The sequence below is a fragment of the Hordeum vulgare genome, chromosome 3H, assembly GCF_904849725.1.
Source record: "Hordeum vulgare subsp. vulgare chromosome 3H, MorexV3_pseudomolecules_assembly, whole genome shotgun sequence".
Lineage (NCBI taxonomy): Eukaryota > Viridiplantae > Streptophyta > Magnoliopsida > Poales > Poaceae > Hordeum > Hordeum vulgare.
This window is the reverse complement of record NC_058520.1, coordinates 259,842,940-259,863,575: the sequence shown is the minus strand read 5'-3', so window position 1 is coordinate 259,863,575 and position 20,636 is coordinate 259,842,940.

The window sequence follows — 20,636 nt, the reverse complement described above, 5'->3', positions numbered from 1 at the left end:
TGAAGTGAGAATGGTCTTGGCTTCATGCTCACCGTAAAATTTCCTACGCGTGACAACAATTGCCATGTACATGGGCTTTCATCATACCATTCTAAAGCTTAATCAAAGCTTCAAAGAACGTCGTCTCTCACTATGGGTAAGTGTGACATCCTCAGCTTTTGCTACAATGTTGAATGTAATTGAGCTACAGTAATATCACCTGATAATGCCAAGTCACCATGATTAACATTAATTAATAATCATTGGGATCATATCTCCTTTCCAATTCCAACTTCAAATTGAAATTCAAATGCATGTGAAATATTAAGTTGCTCAAACACTCGGGGGAAAATGTTCATTAAATAACAAAAAATCCAGAGGAAATCCTAAAATTATAATCAACAGTTATGGGATTAGTTAAGTGACTCGAACAATCTGAAACAGTAACCGAACAACACCATTTAATGGTTGTTCAGTTAAATAAAGTTTTAGTGAAATCATTTGTTTACCAAACCAATTTCTGAGAGTGCTAGATATTTCAGTGTAATTATTGGACTAAGTCACGTGTTTTACAAAACTTGATTTGGTATTGTACATTTCGAAAACAGCAACTAAAAGTAAAAAACAGAAATAAAACAAAAAAGAATAAGAAAGAGACCCCCCACCCCAGCTGGGCCAACCGGCCCGGCCGGCCAGCCAACCGACTCCCCCGCTCATCCCCTACCTATCTCCTCCACCTGGCAATGGCGACCGAGCCAGGGCGTCGGCGTCGTCCCCGCCTAGCCAGCTCGCCTCCTGCGCTGCTACAACGTCCCGGGAGGGGATAAGATCGCCACCGCAGCCCTAGATCAAGCCCCGGCTCATTTCCCCCTCACTCTCTCGCTATCTGTTTCTTCCCCCGCTCGAGCCTGCATCATGGTTGCCATGACCGTCGTCGCCCACGCGCCCTACAGCCTCACCGCGACCTGAGACCGCACCAGGAGCACCGCCTGCGTCGAATACGTTGACTACGAGGACGCGCTCGAGCTCAGCGCTCCCGCAACGACCTAATCACGCCCTTCTTCTTCCTCGGACCCGCCGGCAATCTCCCTCGACTTCGACGACGTCGAGCCTCCCCCGCGCATGCCTTGCACCTCTGCAGGAACACCGTGAGCCCCCTTCCTTCCCCCCTCATTGTGCTCTGTTTCCGCCGCCGTAGCCCCTTCTCCCCGTCGTGCCCAAATGCGGCTCCGCCTGTGCTACTGGTCGGCGAGCCTCCGATGACCAAATGGTCGTGGGTGTGAGTCCACGTGCTTTGTCACGTCGCGTAGAGCCCGTTCCGCGGTAGTTTTGCGTTGTTTGCTCGCTATACGCATGCGCCGGTGCTGGCCCAAATGCAACCGCCGCCATGGCTCGTCCACGGCGCCCTACCAACCGCCGAAGATGCCGCTGATGGCCTAGATTGATGGGCGCGAGCACCAGCTGCTCGTAGTTGGTCGCAACGCGCGAAATGGTGGCCGGGGCGGCATTTCCGACCCCCAGCGTCGTCCTTGGTGCTCGCCGGAGCTCCTCCGGTGACCCAGCGCCACCGCTGCTGACCTGGCTCGAGTGGGGCCACCCTAGGGTCACTGACCCGTGGGCCCCGAGCCCCTGATTGACTAGTTGACCGAGTCAACCTGCTGACCGGGCCCGACCAGTTAATGACAGGTGGGCTACCCCCCTATGTATGACATGTGGACCCCTTTTGTTAGTTAAGTTTATTAAGCTTTAAAATTAATCTGTTAACTACAATAGCCACTGTCACATGGGGCCACCCACTAATTAGTTATGTTAGTCTAAAACTAAGCGCTCCTAGTTTCACTATGGCCGATAGGTGGGTCCCACCTGTCAGTTTGACTGGTCAGCTGGCCAGGCGACTGCTAATGTCATGTTGATGAAGTGCTAACGCATTAACTCATTTCTATGATTTAAAATAATTCCAGAAAATGTTAAAATCTTTAGAAAATCATATCTTTTAATCCGTAACTCGGATGAAAGTAATTTATATATGTAAAAGGATGAGAAAAATATGTAGATTCTGATTATGTAATCAAAATCCTTAACCTTCACTCCTAGATAGGTGAACATGTAACTTTTGCGTGTTTCAGATAAATGAATAGTGCATGACTTTACTAAAATAATACCAAATAAATTCCTAAATTAACTAAAACACTTGGCTAGGCAATATAACACCCCTAGCCCTGCATTTTTATCATGGCATGTTTAGTGTTGCACCTGTTGCTGTTATTTATTGTTTCTCCCCCCTCTTCTTACCGGTGGACCCCGAGACTGACGCTGCTGCCGGGGACCTCTCCCCTCCTAATGACCAGCCCTTTGCCGCAGAGCAACAAGGCAAGCAAACCACCTTGATCATCTCTATATCTCCTATGTCTTTCTTCCTCCTACTTGCATTAGAATTTTGCTACTTTTGTAGTTAGCTCCTATATCTGATGCATAGCCCAATTTTGATGAACTGCCACTTTCAGTACTGCACCTTAAACTATTTAGTATAGGTGGAGCAGTCTTCCCTTCTGCCCCTTAGCCTAGTTGCCCCGCTTTGTCTTCAAGTCTTGATACCTGATCGACGAGCCAGACCCGACACTATACTTATCCCCCTCAGTTGTGCGGCGCTATAGAGATACTATCAGGTACCGAGGGTGACACCAGGTGAAGTACTGTTAGAGCATATATCTCCATACGTGGTTTTGGTAAATGATGACAATTCCTATGGACTAATGGTTGCCTTAAGTTATATTTATAGGATTTGTCCATAGGAACTTCTTGAAGTCCATCTGTCGGGTTCAAGGAGTTTATATGTTGACCAAGATGTTATTCAAGTTATTATCCAAAGAATGGTCGTAGAAACACTAGGTTGGTCAAGATCTCAGACAAAGAGTAAATCAAGATGATCAACACACAAAGCGTATAAGATGTACTGAGAGGGATCAAGTAATCCCATGGTAAGGTAAGCATTGTCCATTACGTGTTTGTGTACTAACCCGTGGTCTTTGTGAGACTCCTATGTGGGGGTTAGGTGTGTTTCCATTGGGCTTACGTCAAAACGAAGATCTCATACAACCCATGAAGGATGACGTCAAGTGGTGATCGTCATCAAGATTGTGGTGTGCAAGTTCAAGTGGATCAGCACGAATATATCATTGAAACTATTGTAAATGATTATGTGCTAACAAGGACAAGATCAAGATAAGCATTCCTGAGCACTACATGCTTGATTCCTGTGGATGTTCACATGGTGGATAGGACAAGATCAAGATAAGCATTCTTGTGGATGTTCACACATGGTGGACAAATGAAGATAAATACATAAGCTAGGCTTTCCACATTGTGTATGGGAAAGCTACTTGAAGACTTCATCATGTCTTGCTTTCAACTTGAGCCAAGAAGGAACAACAACATCAAGCTCAGGTGAAAGGGCTAACTCAAAGGTATCAGTTCCTTTGACGTTAGTTGTGCGGAGTGATGATCAGCGAATAAAAGTATACACTCAAGTATGGATCATCAGTACTTTTTTCTGATTCTTGAGTCCTTCGGGATCCCGCACTATTAAGAGGGGATCACAGGTTTTGCGATGAACTTGCTCAAACTACATCATCACTTTCTGCTCAGACCACATCTCCACTGTTTTGTTATTATCTGAAAACAGAACCAGTGCCTCGGACATCCGGGTTTCTTCGGACGTCCGAGGACCGGACGACTGACTAGCTCGGAAATCCGGAATCCTATACCAGAGAAATCAGAGCCATATAACTCGGACGTCCGGCTACCTCCAGACGTCCGAGGCCCGGATGTCCAGCCAAGTCCCGGAAATCCGGAAGCCTGCACCAGTAGAATTTGAGTTCTATATCTCGGAAATCCGGCTCCCTCCGGACGACCGAGCGCCGGACGTCCGACACCCGTCGGAAATCCGGAACCTACCACTAGTAGAAGTTGAGCTGTATAACTCGGATTTCCGGTCCTCTCCGGACGTCCTTATGCTGATAAATTCAAATATGTTCAGGCACATCTACAGGCCTCGGACGACCGACCACTGTCGGACGTCCGGCCGCTGATGAATTCAGAAGAGTTCCAGTCATGCCTAAAGGTGTCGGACGTCCGACCCTGGTCGGACGTCCGGTCCCTCGCGGACGCCCGGACTTCCGACAACTGTCGGACGTCAGGACCCTGTGTGACTTAAAGTGTCCCCAACGGCTCTTTTTCTCTCCCCACTATAAATAACCCCCTCCCACATCGTGAGACGGTTGCCTAACACAGCCTTATCCTCATAAGAACACACTTCCACCTCACACACATTTGCTCACTCCAAATCTTAGATCCCAAGAGCATTTGTGAGCCCCTTTGAGAGTTGTTCCAATCAAAAGATAGATCTTCTCCCTCTCCTTCTCTCAACCCAAGCTATTTGTGATTTGAGCAAGTTTTGAGCATTCCCCGTGATCTTGTTACTCTTGGAGGTTGGAGACTCCTAGGCGGTAGGAGTTCTTTGGAGAGGAATCAATCCGTGTGATTTCCCCCGGAAAAGTTTGTGAGGGTTTGGAAGCCACCTCAAAGGCTTACCACTAGTGGTTGAGAAACGCCTTCGTGGTGTTATATCAAAGGGAGAATAGGGTGAGCTTTCGTGGCGTTGGTGTGCCTTCGTGGTAACATCCACCTCTCTAACGGTGACTAGCTTCCCTCCAAGGAAGTGAACATCGGGATACATCTTCGTCTCAGTGACCTTGGTTATCCTTAACCCTAACACTTACTTGTGGTTTACTTGTGTTATTTGAGCATACATACATTGCATATTGCTTGTGCTCATTATATTGTGTTGGCTATTTCTTGTACAAGATTAATCATTCAAGCATACCCTCTATATTCACACGTACATACTTGCAGCCCTTGATATATCGTGTGATATAGTGTGATCTATTATCTTGTGTTGTTCACCTACTTGTCGTGTGATATAGCTCAAGTAAGTTTGTGTAACTTACTTGTGCTTGTTAGTAACTGCATTGTGTCCATCTTAGTAGATCGTGTTGTTGATACACGTTGCAGTGCCTAGTGCATTTAGGATTTGTGCTTGACAAGTACCCTCTTAGTTTATTTCCGCATTAGGTTCAAGCCCAATCCGAAGAAGTTTTTAAATAGCCTATTCACCCCCCTCTAGGCGTCATCGAGGTCTTTTCAATTGGTATCAGAGCTAGGTCTCTCTTTAATTAGGTTTCACGACCTAGAGAGTATCGATGTCGACTATTGGATTAGTGCACAATGGCATATTTGAGTTTGATGGCACAAATTATACCCTATGGAGAATTCGTATGCTTCATCACTTTCGGGCCATGGGCCCAAATACTTTACGAATTGTTCTTGTAGGGATTGCCGACAAAAAGGATTATGCATCTTCATCTACTAATGAAATGTATCTTGATTGTGAGGCCTTTCTTGCCATTCATCGAACCATAAGTCCTGAAGTGTTCAAGTCTATCTCGACTTGCAAGTCAGCCCATGAAGTTTGGACTAAACTTGAAGATATATATGGTGGGTCCAATCTTGTTGAAGACGGTATTATGATGAAGGAGTTGGTGCATGAGCTCTTCACTCTTCGATCTTAAAGAGTCCACCACTACTCCCATATCCGATTGCTTGCACACCTCAGCATCTTCAATCCCACAAGGTAATGACATGGTGAGTGAAGAAATATATGTTGATGAAAATGGCATAGCCTCTATGGACACGAGCATATCTAGCACCACACATAGTGTAAATTATTTTGCTTATAGGTCATGCATTTCACCTAAAGATTCCTTGACAAATGTCTGTGGTGATATGCCTGCTTCCTCGTGTCCTCTTGATCAAAATATCTTGTTTCTCCCTAGTTGCTCTATGACTAACCATTTAGGGGAAATCAAGAAATATGAAGTACTTTTGACTAATGAAGAATCTGATTCACCAAAAGAATCATCATCAACTCCTCCAGTTCACATGTGCCTCATGGCAAGATGTAATAATGAGGTATCATCTTCCCTGTGCAATAACGATGATATTTGCGATGAGGATGATGATGATGACTTGACTGAAAATATCTATGTGATCAGTAAAATTCTTCATAAAGCTAAAAATAACTATCTTCAAAGGTTCCAAGATGTTCTTGCTTACTTTGAAAACTGTAAAGATTCACTTAATCATGAACAAGCTAAAAGTGAACAACTTGAACATGAACTTGAGAAGAGTCATCAAGCATGTAGAGACTTAAGATCTTCAAAAGGATAGATTGAAGTTGCTCATGATAAACTTAAAAGGGATTTTGAGGTCCTTCTCCTTGAATGCAATAATGTCAAGGAAGAGCTCATCAAAACCTCTAAGATCTATGAGGAGCTTCAATCTACTCATGAGAAGTCTCTATTTGCTACTTACTCCTCTCATATTGTTGATGATACTTGTACATCTAACTCTACCTCTCTTGAAGTATCAACATTGAAGGATAATGTTGAGCTACGTGCTCAACTTGATTTACTAACTAGCAATTATGGGAAGTTGGAAGAAAACCATGTAATGCTCACAAGCTCTCATGCCGATCTTCTAACATCCCATAATGTGCAAAAGTTAGCTCATGAGGCTATCATCACCAAGGTAACATCAAGCAAGCCTCATGTGGACAATGGCACTACTTCTAGTCAAAGTACTATATTTCCATGTGCTAGTCCTCGTAATTCGTCTACTCATAATGTTGCTACCTCGTGTGATGAATTACTTTCCTTGCCTTGTTGCTCTAACATTGAAGCTTACACTTCCTCTAGTACTTGCATTGATACTAACCGTGCAGAGGAAATCAAAGAGCTCAAGGCCCAAGTCACTTCTTTGAAGAAAGACTTGGAACAGTGTCATGAAGGGATGCCCACGCTCAACAACGTCTTGTGTGAGCAAACATCTACGAATGACAAAAATGAGTTTGGATTAAACTCAAACAAGAACAAGAGGGGTCTAGAACAAGTCAAGAATTCGGCCAAAATCATTTGCTTCAAGTGCAAAGTTAAAGGGCACCATGTTAGGTCTTGCCCTCTGAAGACGAAGTCTCAAAGTCACAAGCAACAAGGGAAGCGGCCACAAACTCAATCACATATTCAACTACAAGTTGAAGGAAGGCCTCTTCCCAATAAGACCCAAGCCAACACTCCCCGAGGTGAGAAATCAACTGGGAAGAAAGCAAAGGGTAGATGTTGCTACTTATGTCGTGAGAAGGGTCACGTCGCTTCGTCTTGCACAAGAGGTAACTTATCCAACCCAATCACTATTGATGATATCTATTCCCTTGGGAAGGATAAGGGTGGCAATGTGTTTGCCAAGTTTGTTGGTACTCAAAATGGTGTCAAGAAAAGAACCATTTGGGTTGCCAAGCCTATTGTGATTAACCTCTTAGGACCCAACGTAGTTGGGGACCAACAAGCTAAAACTTGATCAATAGGTGACTATGGAGGACATTAGAGACTTGGATACATAATGAAGAATTAAGGGGTCTTCATCATTCATACTATCTCAAGCCAAGTCATTTGGATTATCGAGTTTCTATCTTATATCCAATGTGCCTCCTTACGGTAACTTATACTTAAACTGTTTACATTGTTAGGTGCTTGCCCCCTTTTGCATGTTGTGGTTTTGTACCTTGCATGCATTTGTATATGTTGTGTTTCCAACTTGCCTATCTTGAGTAATCAAGTATGTGTATGTTGGTTTGCATATCATGTACATGTGAGTTTTGTATTGAGCCTATTTGCATCTTGTCTGTATTTTTGTTGGCTCTTGTGAGAGATTAATGGATTATCCCATTGTGGGGGAGTGATGTGCTTTTCACACCTCTCAATCCTATAAATGTGTATACATGGGGAATACCACTTAGTTTTGATATTTCAAGATTATCTAGTTTCTATGTGGTATGTCTTACTCATGAGAAATTCAAATTCTATATGATCCATTAATTATCTCTTGTTGGTTTCAATTTGCCACTTGTTAATATTGTTGGTTATCACATTATGGGGGAGTAATATGCTATGTGCATATTACGAACCTAGAAAATGTGTACATTTGAGGTGTTGCCACTTAGTGTTGATATTGTAAATTATCCTGTTCCTAGGTGGCATGTTATCTCTACAAGTGTCATTTTCTTGTGTTTTATGGGTAAAGATGATCTTGGATATATTTGTGATCTACCAATAAGTATCATTTCAAAAATACTTCTTGTCGTTGAAAATTGGTATTCCCATCATGTGATTGGAATTGATAATCATCTTTACATTGGATTTTGTGTTTTGTTTGTCTTTCTTGCCTCTTATGAATCTATTTTTAACATGTCTAGTGTGGTTATAGATATAGAGAAAGTGATGATCCCATCGTGTGCGTTGTGTATTCAAATGCAAATTCTATATAATGCACGTCCCTTGGGGGAGCTATCCTATTCTCTTTAAAACACTCTCTTTATTCACCCATCATAAAATCATTTGATCCCCATCAAGTGTGTGTTGATGGGAGGCAAGTCTTGCTCTTTATGATGCTTTGTGCCATCATGAAAATTTATAGAGGGCTTTGTTTGTTGGAACCTAGTTCTCTCTTGGAAACTAGATACCTCGTGTTTGTTTTCCTTCAATTGGTTTCTTGTTGCCTTCTAATTGGCATGTGTCAATGGATATCTCATTCCTTGAGGTATCTTTTAATTGATATCCTTCAAGTGATAGTTCTTTTTGTTTTAGGATCTTATTATCACTTGATACCTTGTCTTTTGGTGACCTATCAACTTTGTGTTGAGTTGATTCTTAAGAAGTCTTGAGCATGCGTATCATATCTACTATATACAAATTCTTTTGCTTGCTTTCCTTCTTTGACCCAATATATAGGGGAAATTCCACCTTGTCATAAATTGGCTAAAGTGTGCATGAAATTCAAATTCATATCTATATGCACATATGTATGTGGAGTTTGTCCTATGTATTGCTGGTTTTCTAACTCTTTGGTCCCAATGAGTTTGGGCACCATTTTGTTTGTTTTGTTGTTCCAGGAACAACTGGAGATGCATTGGATGCTCGGCTCACCTATAAGGAAGATGTTGAGACCATGTGATTCTTGGAGCCAAGTTAGGATGATCAAAGAACAACCATCTACTACATCAATCCAATGTTGTCTCGGTAACAAGTATCCACATCATGCATTCTTTTCTTGCAAAGGACCCAACCTGTCTTTTCTTTTCCGGGTTGCATCATGGCATGAATCTCTTGATTCGTTCTTGTAGTACTTGTTTGCTTTCTTACTAATAGTTGGGATGTCTTTGATGATCGTATGTTGGAAGTTCATATTATACAATAAGAAAATATTAGGCCATGTGCTATGCTTCCAAGCAAAAGATTTCATTGATATATTTATGACTTCCTTTGGATATCTAGTTTGCTCCTTCTTGTAACCATTTTGTGTGTCTATCCTTCTTTGTGGACAAATATCATCATGATTGTCTTCCACTTAGAATCTTTTACACATGAGAGAAGTTACATCTCTAATTGATATCCTCTTTTCTTTCACGTCCATCGTTGCATTTCCTCTTTCAAGTTTTTTTTATGGCTTCGTGAAAGGATTTGTTTTGAGTGCGTATCTTATTTTCCTACATCTTTGTGCACTCTTTGGCCGTGAAGATTATTTTTTTCCTCATGCTTATCTTGATGAGGGTTTTTCCATTTTCAATTAGTATCCCTCCTCTTGACAAGGTTCTTACTTCCTATCTTCACAATGGGGTGTCACAAGCGTTGGTTCTTATTTTGTTTATTAGTAAGCTTGTGAACCCATTTTCTAGTATGTGTGTGTGGGAATGATATGTCTTGCACTCTGTATCTCATTTCATCAAGACAATGTTGATGAGAAATGCTCATCCCTATCTTAGTCTTCTCAAGTGCTTTGCCATGACTCATAAACATTACTTTGTTTGAGCCTATTCTTAAGTTGCTTCTATTACATGTTGCTCAAACATTTGTTTTGTGCAATTGATATGCTTATTGTCTCATCTATCCTCTTGCACTCGTTGTGTGTTTTCTAAATTCTGGGGGAGCAACGATCCTATTTTGTGCACCTGTGTCAAATACAACAATATCATATTAGTGCACAAATCATGGGGAGCTTCTCTAGTTTTTGATAAAGCACTATGTTGCCTTTATCATAATATCTTTTATTCATGTGGTTCGAAGGACCATATGATTGTTTGTTCCATCTGGAATCCTTTGATTGCCTGCCTCTATCTTTGTATGTCTTTGTGGCATACGATTCTTTTTGCAATTTTTGCGTCATTAATATAGTTTGTTTTCCTCCAACTACTTATCATTGTATTTGTATATTTTTCTGCACTCATTTGCTGAGAAGTACACACTTTTTGGAGGACCACCTACTATATTTGCCTTCTAAACTGTTCGTCCATTTTGGCAATCGATGCCAATGGGGGAGAAATTTAGAGAGTTTACTTTGGATATGTTTAGAGGGTTTTGGTTTTATTGCGTAAGCATTTACATATTGCTCACATGAATTACTACCTTGTATGTGTGCGCTTGGTTATGCTTATTTCCTTATATAAACTCTCTTGAAGTGGTTGTCTTCAATTACCAAAATGGGGGAGATTGTTAGAGCATATATCTCCATATGTGGTTTTGGTAATTGATGACAATTCGTATGGACTAATGGTTGCCTTAAGTTATATTTATAGGATTTGTCCATAGGAACTTCTTGAAGTCCATCTGTTGGGTTCAAGGAGTTTATATGTTGACCAAGATGTTATTCAAGTTATTATCCAAAGAATGGTCGTAGAAACACTAGGTTGATCAAGATCTCACACAAAGAGTAAATCAAGATGATCAACACAAAAAGCATATAAGATGTACCGAGAGGGATCAAGTGATCCCATGGTAAGGTAAGCATTGTCCATTACGTGTTTGTCTACTAACCCATGGTCTTTATGAGACTCCTATGTGGGGGTTAGGTGTGTTTCCATTGGGCTTGCGTCAAAAGGAAGATCTCATACAACCCATGAAGTATGACGTCAAGTGGTGATCGTCATCAAGATTGTGGTGTGCAAGTTCAAGTGGATCAGCACGAATATATCATTGAAACTATTGTCAATGATCATGTGCTAACAAGGACAAGATCAAGATAAGCATTCTTGAGCACTACATGCTTGATTCTTGTGGATGTTCACATGGTGGATAGGACAAGATCAAGATAAGCATTCTTGAGCACTACATGCTTGATTCTTGTGGATGTTCACACATGGTGGACAAATGAAGATAAATACATAAGCTAGGCTTTCCGCATTGTGTATGGGAAAGCTACTTGAAGACTTCATCATGTCTTGCTTTCAACTTGAGCCAAGAAGGAACAACAACATCAAGCTCAGGTGAAAGGGCTAACTCAAAGGTATCAGTTCCTTTGACGTTAGTTGTGCGGAGTGACGATCAGCGAATAAAAGTATACACTCAAGTATGGATCATCAGTACATTTTTATGATTCTTGAGTCCTTAGGAATCCCGCACTATTAAGAGGGGATCACAGGTTTTGCGATGAACTTGCTCAAACTACATCATCACTTTCTGCTCAGACCACATCTCCACTATTTTGTTGTTATCTGAAAACAGAACCAGTGCCTCGGACATCCGGGTTTCTCCGGACGTCCGAGGACCGGACGACTGACTAATTCGGAAATCCGGAATCCTATACCAGAGAAATCAGAGCCATATAACTCGGACGTCCGGCTACCTCCGGACGTCCGAGGCCCGGATGTCCGGCCAAGTCCCGGAAATCAGGAAGCCTGGAACGGTAGAAGTTGAGTTCTATATCTCGGAAATCCGGCTCCCTCAGACGACCGAGCGCCGGACGTCCGACACCCGTCGGAAATCCGGAACCTATCACCAGTAGAAGTTGAGCTGTATAACTCGGATTTCCTGTCCTCTCCGGACGTCTGTATGCTGATAAATTCAAATATGTTCACGCACATCTATAGGCCTCGGACGACCGACCCCTGTCGGACGTCCGACCGCTGATGAATTCAGAAGAGTTCCACTCATGCCTAAAGGTCTCGGACGTCCGACCGTGGTCGGACGTCCGGTCCCTCGCGGACGCCCGGACTTCTGACAACTGTCGGACGTCCGGACCCTGTGTGACTTAAAGTGTCCCCAACGGCTCTTTTTCTCTCCCCACTATAAATAACCCCCTCCCACTTTGTGAGAGGGTTGCCAACACAGCCTTATCCTCATAAGAACACACTTCCACCTCACACACATTTTCTCACTCCAAATCTTAGATCCCAAGAGCATTTGTGAGCCCCTTTGAGAGTTGTTCCAATCAAAAGATAGATCTTCTCCCTCTCCTTCTCTCAACCCAAGCTATTTGTGATTTGAGCAAGTTTTGAGCATTCCCCGTGATCTTGTTACTCTTGGAGGTTGGAGACTCCTAGGCGGTAGGAGTTCTTCGGAGAGGAATCAATCCGTGTGATTTCCCCCGGAAAAGTTTGTGAGGGTTTGGAAGCCACCTCAAAGGCTTACCACTAGTGGTTGAGAAACGCCTTCGTGGTGTTATCTCAAAGGGAGAATAGGGTGAGCCTTCGTGGCGTTGGTGTGCCTTCGTGGTAACATCCACCTCTCTAACGGTTACTAGCTTCCATAGAAGTGAACATCGGGATACATCTTCGTCTCAGTGACCTTGGTTATCCTTAACCCTAACTCCTTACTTGTGGTTTACTTGTGTTATTTGAGCATACATACATTGCATATTGCTTGTGCTCATTATATTGTGTTGGCTATTTCTTGTACAAGATTAATCATTCAAGCATACCCTCTATATTCACACGTACATACTTGCAGCCCTTGATACATCGTGTGATATAGTGTGATCTATTATCTTGTGTTGTTCACCTACTTGTCGTGTGATATAGCTCAAGTAAGTTTGTGTAACTTACTTGTGCTTGTTAGTAACTGCATTGTGTCCATCTTAGTAGATCGTGTTGTTGATACACGTTGCAGTGCCTAGTGCATTTAGGATTTGTGCTTGACAAGTACCCTCTTAGTTTATTTCCGCATTAGGTTCAAGACAAATCCGAAGAAGTTTTTAAATAGCCTATTCACCCCCCCTATAGGCGTCATCGAGGTCTTTTCAAGTACTCAGGATGATATCTCTGTAGTACAGCTAGTCGGTCATGGTTATCGAGGGTGATTCCTCCTTCACCACTCCCGACGATGTCCCTGTCGTGCAACCCCTCAAGTGTGGGACCCTTGAGTGTGATTCCTCTATTTCCACCTTGACGGTTACGTCGTTCGGGATCCAATGAGGGTGATGCCTCGGATCCCCCTGATGTTACAACCACACAGTTACTTGACCTTGTTACTAGGATCTTTGATGAATAGATGTTAGGCGGGTGGATTCCCGCGTGGTTGTGTCGATGGCTAAATTAAAATGATAATGGATTTGAGTATTTGATCCGGGTTGGTCGGAAGGCCTTATTACGCACTAACCGTCTTCCTGGGAAGAATTATGGGTACTCGAGATCGCGGTATCAGCCGAAGCTCTTCAAACGTCAGTGATGGAGCGGCGCGCGCCCGAGTGGTCCCGAGATGCATCGCTCTTGTATTAAGGGGTGCTAGGACTGATATCGGCCGCCCACGCATCATGCAGGAGCGCGGAGGGCAAGTGGGCCCATGAACCCTTTGTGCTTACGAGTTAGACCGGCGGGCTGCCCTCTGTGTTGAGCTTAGGTGGCGCTGCGACGTGTCGATATTCCTAGGCCGGGCATGACCCAAAAAAGTGTGTCCAGCCAGCGTGTTATCGAGCCTGACGGGAATTTGTTGTGCACCCCTGCAGGGAAGAACTTATCTATTCGAATAGCCGTGTCCACGGTTACAGGACGACTTGGAGTTGTGCCCTGATCTTATACTACTAGAACTGTTACTTAACTGGAATTAGCTGCCCCGGGATTGCTTCCTCGCAGGGAGTCAAGCTCAAGAGCAGCCTGCTACCGTGATGGGTACACTTCTCATTAACTCAGTACCTGCTTCTGTATTCTTTGATACAGGAGCATCGCATTCCTTTATGTCGGAAAAATTTGCATATATGCATGACATTAGGAGCGAAGAGGTGAACATCCCGATAGTGGTAAACACCCCTGGGGCGAATGCCGAACCTCTGTGGTTTGCCCCATGTTTCGGTTGAAATTGAAGGATTATAATTCCTTGCCAACTCCATCCTACTAAAGTCGTCCAACATTGATCTCATACTAGGAATTGACTGGTTGAAAGCTCATACGGCATCGATCGTTAGTGCCACCAAGACCGTCCACCTCCTACACCCTTCAGATGAATTAATAAGCTACCATGCTCATCTCGTCCGAGATGCTGATGCACGGCTATATGCCTTGAATGCATTGAATGCATCGCCTCTTGAAGGGATTAAAAACAATCCAGTGGTCCGAGAATTCCAAGATGTCTTTCCAGAAGAACTTCCGGGGATTCCCCCTGCTCGAGCTGTCGAGTTTGTCATTGACTTGGTACCCGGTACCACTCCTATCGCCAAGCGTCCTTATAAAGTGCCACCACATGAACTTCTTAAACTTAAGCAAGAAATTGATAACTCACTTCGTCTGGGTTTCATTCGTCCGAGTTCCTCTGCTTAGGGAGCACCTTCTCTCTTTGTTAAGAAGAAGGATGGGACAAATCGATTGGTTCAAAACTATCGTCCTATCAACCAGGCCAGTTTTCAAGACAAATATCCTCTCCCTCAGATAAATGATCTTTATGATCAACTCACTGGTTCCACCGTCTTCTCTAAGCTCGACTTGAGGTTGGGATACCACCAGATCCGTGTTCGCAAAGAGGATATTCCAAAGACCACCTTTGTTACTCGTTATGGATCATACGAGTACACCGTCATGTCCTTCGGCTTAACCAATGCAACGGCAACCTTCTCTCGATTGATGAATTATATATTCATGGACTACCTTGACAAATTCTTCATGGTATATCTGGATGATATTCTGGTATTGTCGAAGAATAAAGAGAGCAGGTTCAACATCTTCGTCTTGTACTGGATAAGCTTTGGGAGCATAAATTCTATGCGAAGTACTCCAAGTATGAATTTTGGCTCGACGAAGTGACATACCTTGGTCATGTGATTTCCAAGGATGGTATTGCAGTCAACCCCGAATGAATTCAAGATATTATTTACTGGACTCCCCCGAAGAATGTCAAGCAAGTCAGAAGTTTTCTCGGACTCGCTAGCTATTGCCGTCGATTTGCCGAGAACTTCTCCAAGATTGTGAAGCCCTTAACCAATCTGCTTCACAAAGGTGTTAAGTATGAGTGGACTGAAAATGTCCAGGCACTCAAGGACAAACTAACATCCGCTCCGGTACTTCCTCCTCCAGATACGAAAAGCTATTTCGTCATATATTGTGACGCTTCTCGTTGAGGAATAGGTTGTATGCTGATGCAGGATCGCAAGGTGATTTCTTATGCCTCACGTCAGAGGCGTGCTCATGAAGAGAACTATCCAGTTCATGATCTCGAACTTGCCGCAGTTATTCATGCACTAAAAGAATGGCGACAATACCTTGTCGGTAATTGCTGTGAAATCTACACCGACCATCAAAGTCTGAAGTACTTGTTCACTCAACTGGAGCTAAATCTACGTCAACAAAGATGGATGGGGTGTATAGCATATTTTTACTATAGTATATCATATACCCCCGACAAGGCTAACGTAATGGTTGATGCCTTGAGTCGCAAGTCATACTGCAATCACCTCCAGGTTCACAAGTATCACGATCGTCTGCAAGAGGAATTCCGCAAGCTGAACCTCGATATTGTTCCTCAGGGTTACCTTGTTCCACCTCCTGACGAGTATCGAAAGATGAACCTTCGTGTTGTTAATTCGGGTTCCCTCAATAACCTGGTTGTTGAACCAGATCTTATGGGCACCATCAAGAATCTGCAAGGCTTTGACGATGATGTTGACAGGATTAAAAGCTATATTGCGAAGGGTAAACCCTCCTTTTTCACTGTTGCTGAAGATGGCGCCTTGTACTTCAAGGGTCGCCTATTCGTCCCAAATAAAAAGGAAAATCTCTGAATGACCGGAAGGGTGATGAAAGAAGTCGACACACCATTGTCTATTCACCCGGGTAGTACCAAGATGTACCAAGACATCCGTCAAAGATTTTGGTGGCCCAACATGAAGCAAGACATTGCATGCTATGTGGCAGAATGTGATATTTGCCAGCGTATCAAAGCAGAACATCAAAAGCCTGCTGGAACACTGCAACCTATCTCTATTTAGTGGAAATTGGACCATGTTGAAATGGACTATGTCACTGGTTTCCCAAATCTCAGAAAGGTAATGATGGTATTCTTGTCGTCATTGACAGACTGTCCAAAGTTGCACATCTCCTGGCCATCAAAGAAATAATTAATGCTAGTCAGCTGGCAGATCTTTATATGTCAAGAGTTGTTTCACTTCACGGTATTCCATTATAATCAGCTCGGACCGTTGGAGCTTGTTCTCTTCAAAATTCTGGGAAAGTTTTCAGAAGGCTATGGGGACTCATCTGTCCTTCAGCACTACATTTCATACTCAATCCCAGGGACAAGTTGAACGAGTCAACCAAATTCTCGAGGACTTGCTTTGAGCTGGTGTCATTTCTTTCGGTAAGAAATGGGAGGAATCTCTCTCGTATGCCGAGTTCTCTTACAACAATAGCTATCAAGCTAGTCTGAAGATGGCCCCTTTCGAAGTATTGTAAGGACGAAGGTGTCTCGCTCCTCTGAATTGGTCAGAAACTGGGGAACGATCACTCTTCGGTCCGGATATTATTGAACATGCCGAAGATCAAGTCCGCATTATTGATGAGAATCTGAAGGCTACTCAGTCTCGTCAGAAGAGTCAGTATGAACGCCGTCCTCAAGATATGGTCTATCAACCTGGGGAAAAGGCTTATCTTCCTGTCACACCAATGAGAGGTGCACACTGTTTCGGGATCAAGGGCAAGTTAGCTCCTCGCTATATTGGTCCTTTCACTGTTCTCGGCAGGCGTGGAAAAGTGGCTTACCAATTGGAACTACTGGCGAACCTTACTCAGGTTCACGATGTCTTCCATGTGTCTCAGCTCCGCCGCTGCTTGAAGGATCCTATTCGAGCAGTGGATCATGATATGCTTGAGATGCAACAAGACCTCTCTTATAAAGAGCATCCGGTCCGCATTCTCGACCAGGCTGAACGTCAGACTCGTCGCAAGGTCACCAAGTTCCTTAAAGTGCATTGGTCAAATCATTTTGAAGACGAAGCCACCTGGGAACGCGAGGATCGTCTTTGTGATGAATACCCCGAGCTTTTTCCTTCTACCTCTTAATTCTCTGGACGAGAATTCTTGTTAGTAGGGGAGAGTTGTGACATTCTCAACTTTTGCTACAGTGTTGAATGTAATTTAGCTACAATACTCTCACCTGAAAATGCCAAGTCACCATGATTAACAATGCTTAATAATCAATGGGACCATATCTCCTTTCAAATTCCAACTTCAAATTGAAATTCAAATGCATGTGAAATATTAAGTTGCTCAAACATTGGGGAAAATGTTCATTAAATAACAAATAATCCAAAGGCAATCCTAAAATTATAATCAACAGTTATGGGATTAGTAAGTGACTCTAACAGTCTGAAACAGTAACCGAACAACACCATTTAATGGTTGTTCACTTAAATAAAATTTTAGTGAAATCATTTACTTACCAAACCAATATCTGGTAGTGGTAGATATTTCACTGTAATTATTCGGCTAAGTCACATGTTTTACAACACCTGATTTGGGGTTGTACATTTGCGAAAACAACAACTAAGAGTAAAAAAATAGAAATAAACCAAAAAAGAAAAAGAAAGAGACCCCCACCCCAGCTGGGTCAACAGGTCCGGCCGGCCAGCCAACCCACTCCCCAGCTCATCCCCTACCTCTCTCCTCCACCAGGCAATGGCGACTGAGCCAGGGCGTCGGCATCGTCCCTGATACGTCTCCATCGTATCTACTTTTCCGAACTCTTTTGCCCTTGTTTTGGACTCTAATTTGCATGATTTGAATGGAACTAACCCGGACTAACGCTGTTTTCAGGAGAATTACCATGGTGTTGTTTTTGTGCAGAAATAAAAGTTCTAGGAATGTCCTGAAAATTTACGGAGATTTTTTTTGGAATAAAAGAAAAATACCTGCGCAAAGATCCACCGGAGGGGGCGTGCCAGTGGGCCACAAGCCCACATACCGCTGCCACCCCCTATGGCCGCACCGTGCAGGCTTGTGGGGCCCACGTGGCACCACCACCCCCAAACTCAGCTCTATATCTTCCGTTTCGCCTAGAAAAAAAATCGAAAGAAGGTTTCATCGCGTTTTGCGATACGGAGGCGCCGCCACATCCTGTTCTTCATCTCGAGGGCAGATCTGGAGTCCGTTTCGAGCTCCAGAGAGGGGAAATCGTCACCATCGTCATCATCAACCTTTCTCCATCGAAAATTCCATGATGCTCTTCATCGTTCGTGAGTAATCTCAGCATAGGCTTGCTAGACGGTGATGAGTTGCATGAGATCTATCATGTAATCGAGTTAGTTCTTGACGGGGATTGATCCCTAGTATCCACTATGTTCTAGATTGATGTTGCTACTACTTGGCTATGCTTAATGCTTGTCACTAGGGCCCGAGTGCCATGATTTCAGATCTGAACCTATGATGTTGTCGCCAATATATGTGTGTTTTAGATCCTATCATGCAAGTTGTAGTCACCTAGTATGTGTTATGACATGGCAACCCCGGAGTGACAATAGCCGGAACCACTCCCGGAGATGACCATAGTATGAGGAGTTCATGTATTCACCGTGTGTTAATGCATTGGTCCGGTTCTTGATTAAAAGGAGAATCTTAATATCCCATAGTTTCCATTAGGACCCTGCTGCCACGGGAGGGATGGACAATAGATGTCATGCAAGTTCTTTTCCCTAAGCACGTATGACTACATACGGAATACATGCCTACATTAGATTGACGAACGGGAGCTAGTTACATATCTCTCCGTGTTATAGCTGTTACATGATGAATCACATCCGTCACACTAATCCATCACCGATCCACTACCTACGAGTCTTTTTCTACTGGTTCTCGCTACGTTACTTTGTCTAGGCTTGTCCCTTGCTACAAAAGGGATTGGGCCACTTTGTTGCTGTTGTTACTTGTTACTTTGCTGGTGCTGCTACTGCTATTCCTTGTTACTCCGTCGTTACTTGTTGCAAGACTTTTCTGGAGCCGTAGCCGGGGAAGCATTCTTCTCAAGAAGAATCCCCCGTCAACATGCTGGCGCCATTGATACAACAGTTAGGAATAGTTTGCCGTCAACAGATCGTTTCTGGCACCGTTGCTATCATACTACCTTGCTAGTGATACTTTGCTTGCAGACACTAATCTTTCAGGTGTGGTTGAATCTGACACATTCAGCTGCTAATACTTGAAATTATTCTTTCGCTTCTCGTCTTTGCGAATCAACAAATTTGGGTTGAATACTCTACCCTCGAAAACTGCTGCGATCCCATACGCTTGTGGGACATCAAGGCTTTTTCTGGCGCCGTTGCTGGGGAGGCATAACTATATTCTCTGAGTCACTTGGGATTGACGTCTATTGATCACTATGAGGAATCCGAAATATCCAAGAACTAAAATCCTCACTTCCACTACGAGGAGAGGTAAGGAACTGTCATCTAGCTCTGCACTTGATTCACCTTCAGTTTTGAGTAAGTTTGCGACTTTGCCTCCTGCTAGAAATCTTGATATGTCGCATGTGCTTGATACTATGCCTGATGATGCTATGCTAGATACTATACCTGATGATGCTATGCTTGATACTATGCCTGCTATGCCTGATACTGCTTTGCCACTTGGTGCATTCCTTGATCCACAAATTGCTAGAGTTGCTGCTAGATGTGATGATACTTCTAAAACTGTTGATACTATTGAAGTAGAACCTGCTACTATCCCTGACTTGCCTGTTATGCCTGATACGTGCTATGTTATGGAGGGAGAGATAGCTGGGGATTTTCTTGCGTGTAAGGATAGCTATGATGTTGAGAAACTACTACGCAAGTGGAAAGAAAAATCTCTGAACGCTAGAATGAAATACGACCCGAAGTTTGCCACTTCGCTTATCTTTGTGACCGATAAGGATTATGAATTCTCTGTCGACCCTGAGCTAATCACTCTGGTCGAATCTGGTCCTTTTCACGGTTATGAGTCTAAGACGGTTGTAGGCCATCTTACCAAACTACACGATATAGCCACCCTATTCACTAGTGAGGAAAAGATCCGCCACTACTACATGCTCAAGCTATTTCCTTTCTCGCCGAAGGATGATGCTAAGACTTGGTTCACTTCCCTTGCTCCTGGTTGTGTGCGTAGCCCCCAGGATATGGTCTACTACTTCTCTGAAAAATATTTCCCTGCCCATAAGAAGCAAGCTGCCTTGCAGGAAATATACAACTTTGCTCAAGCTGAAGAACACAGTCTCCCACAAGCTTGGGGAGGCTCATCCAGCTACTGAATGCTTTGCCTGATCACC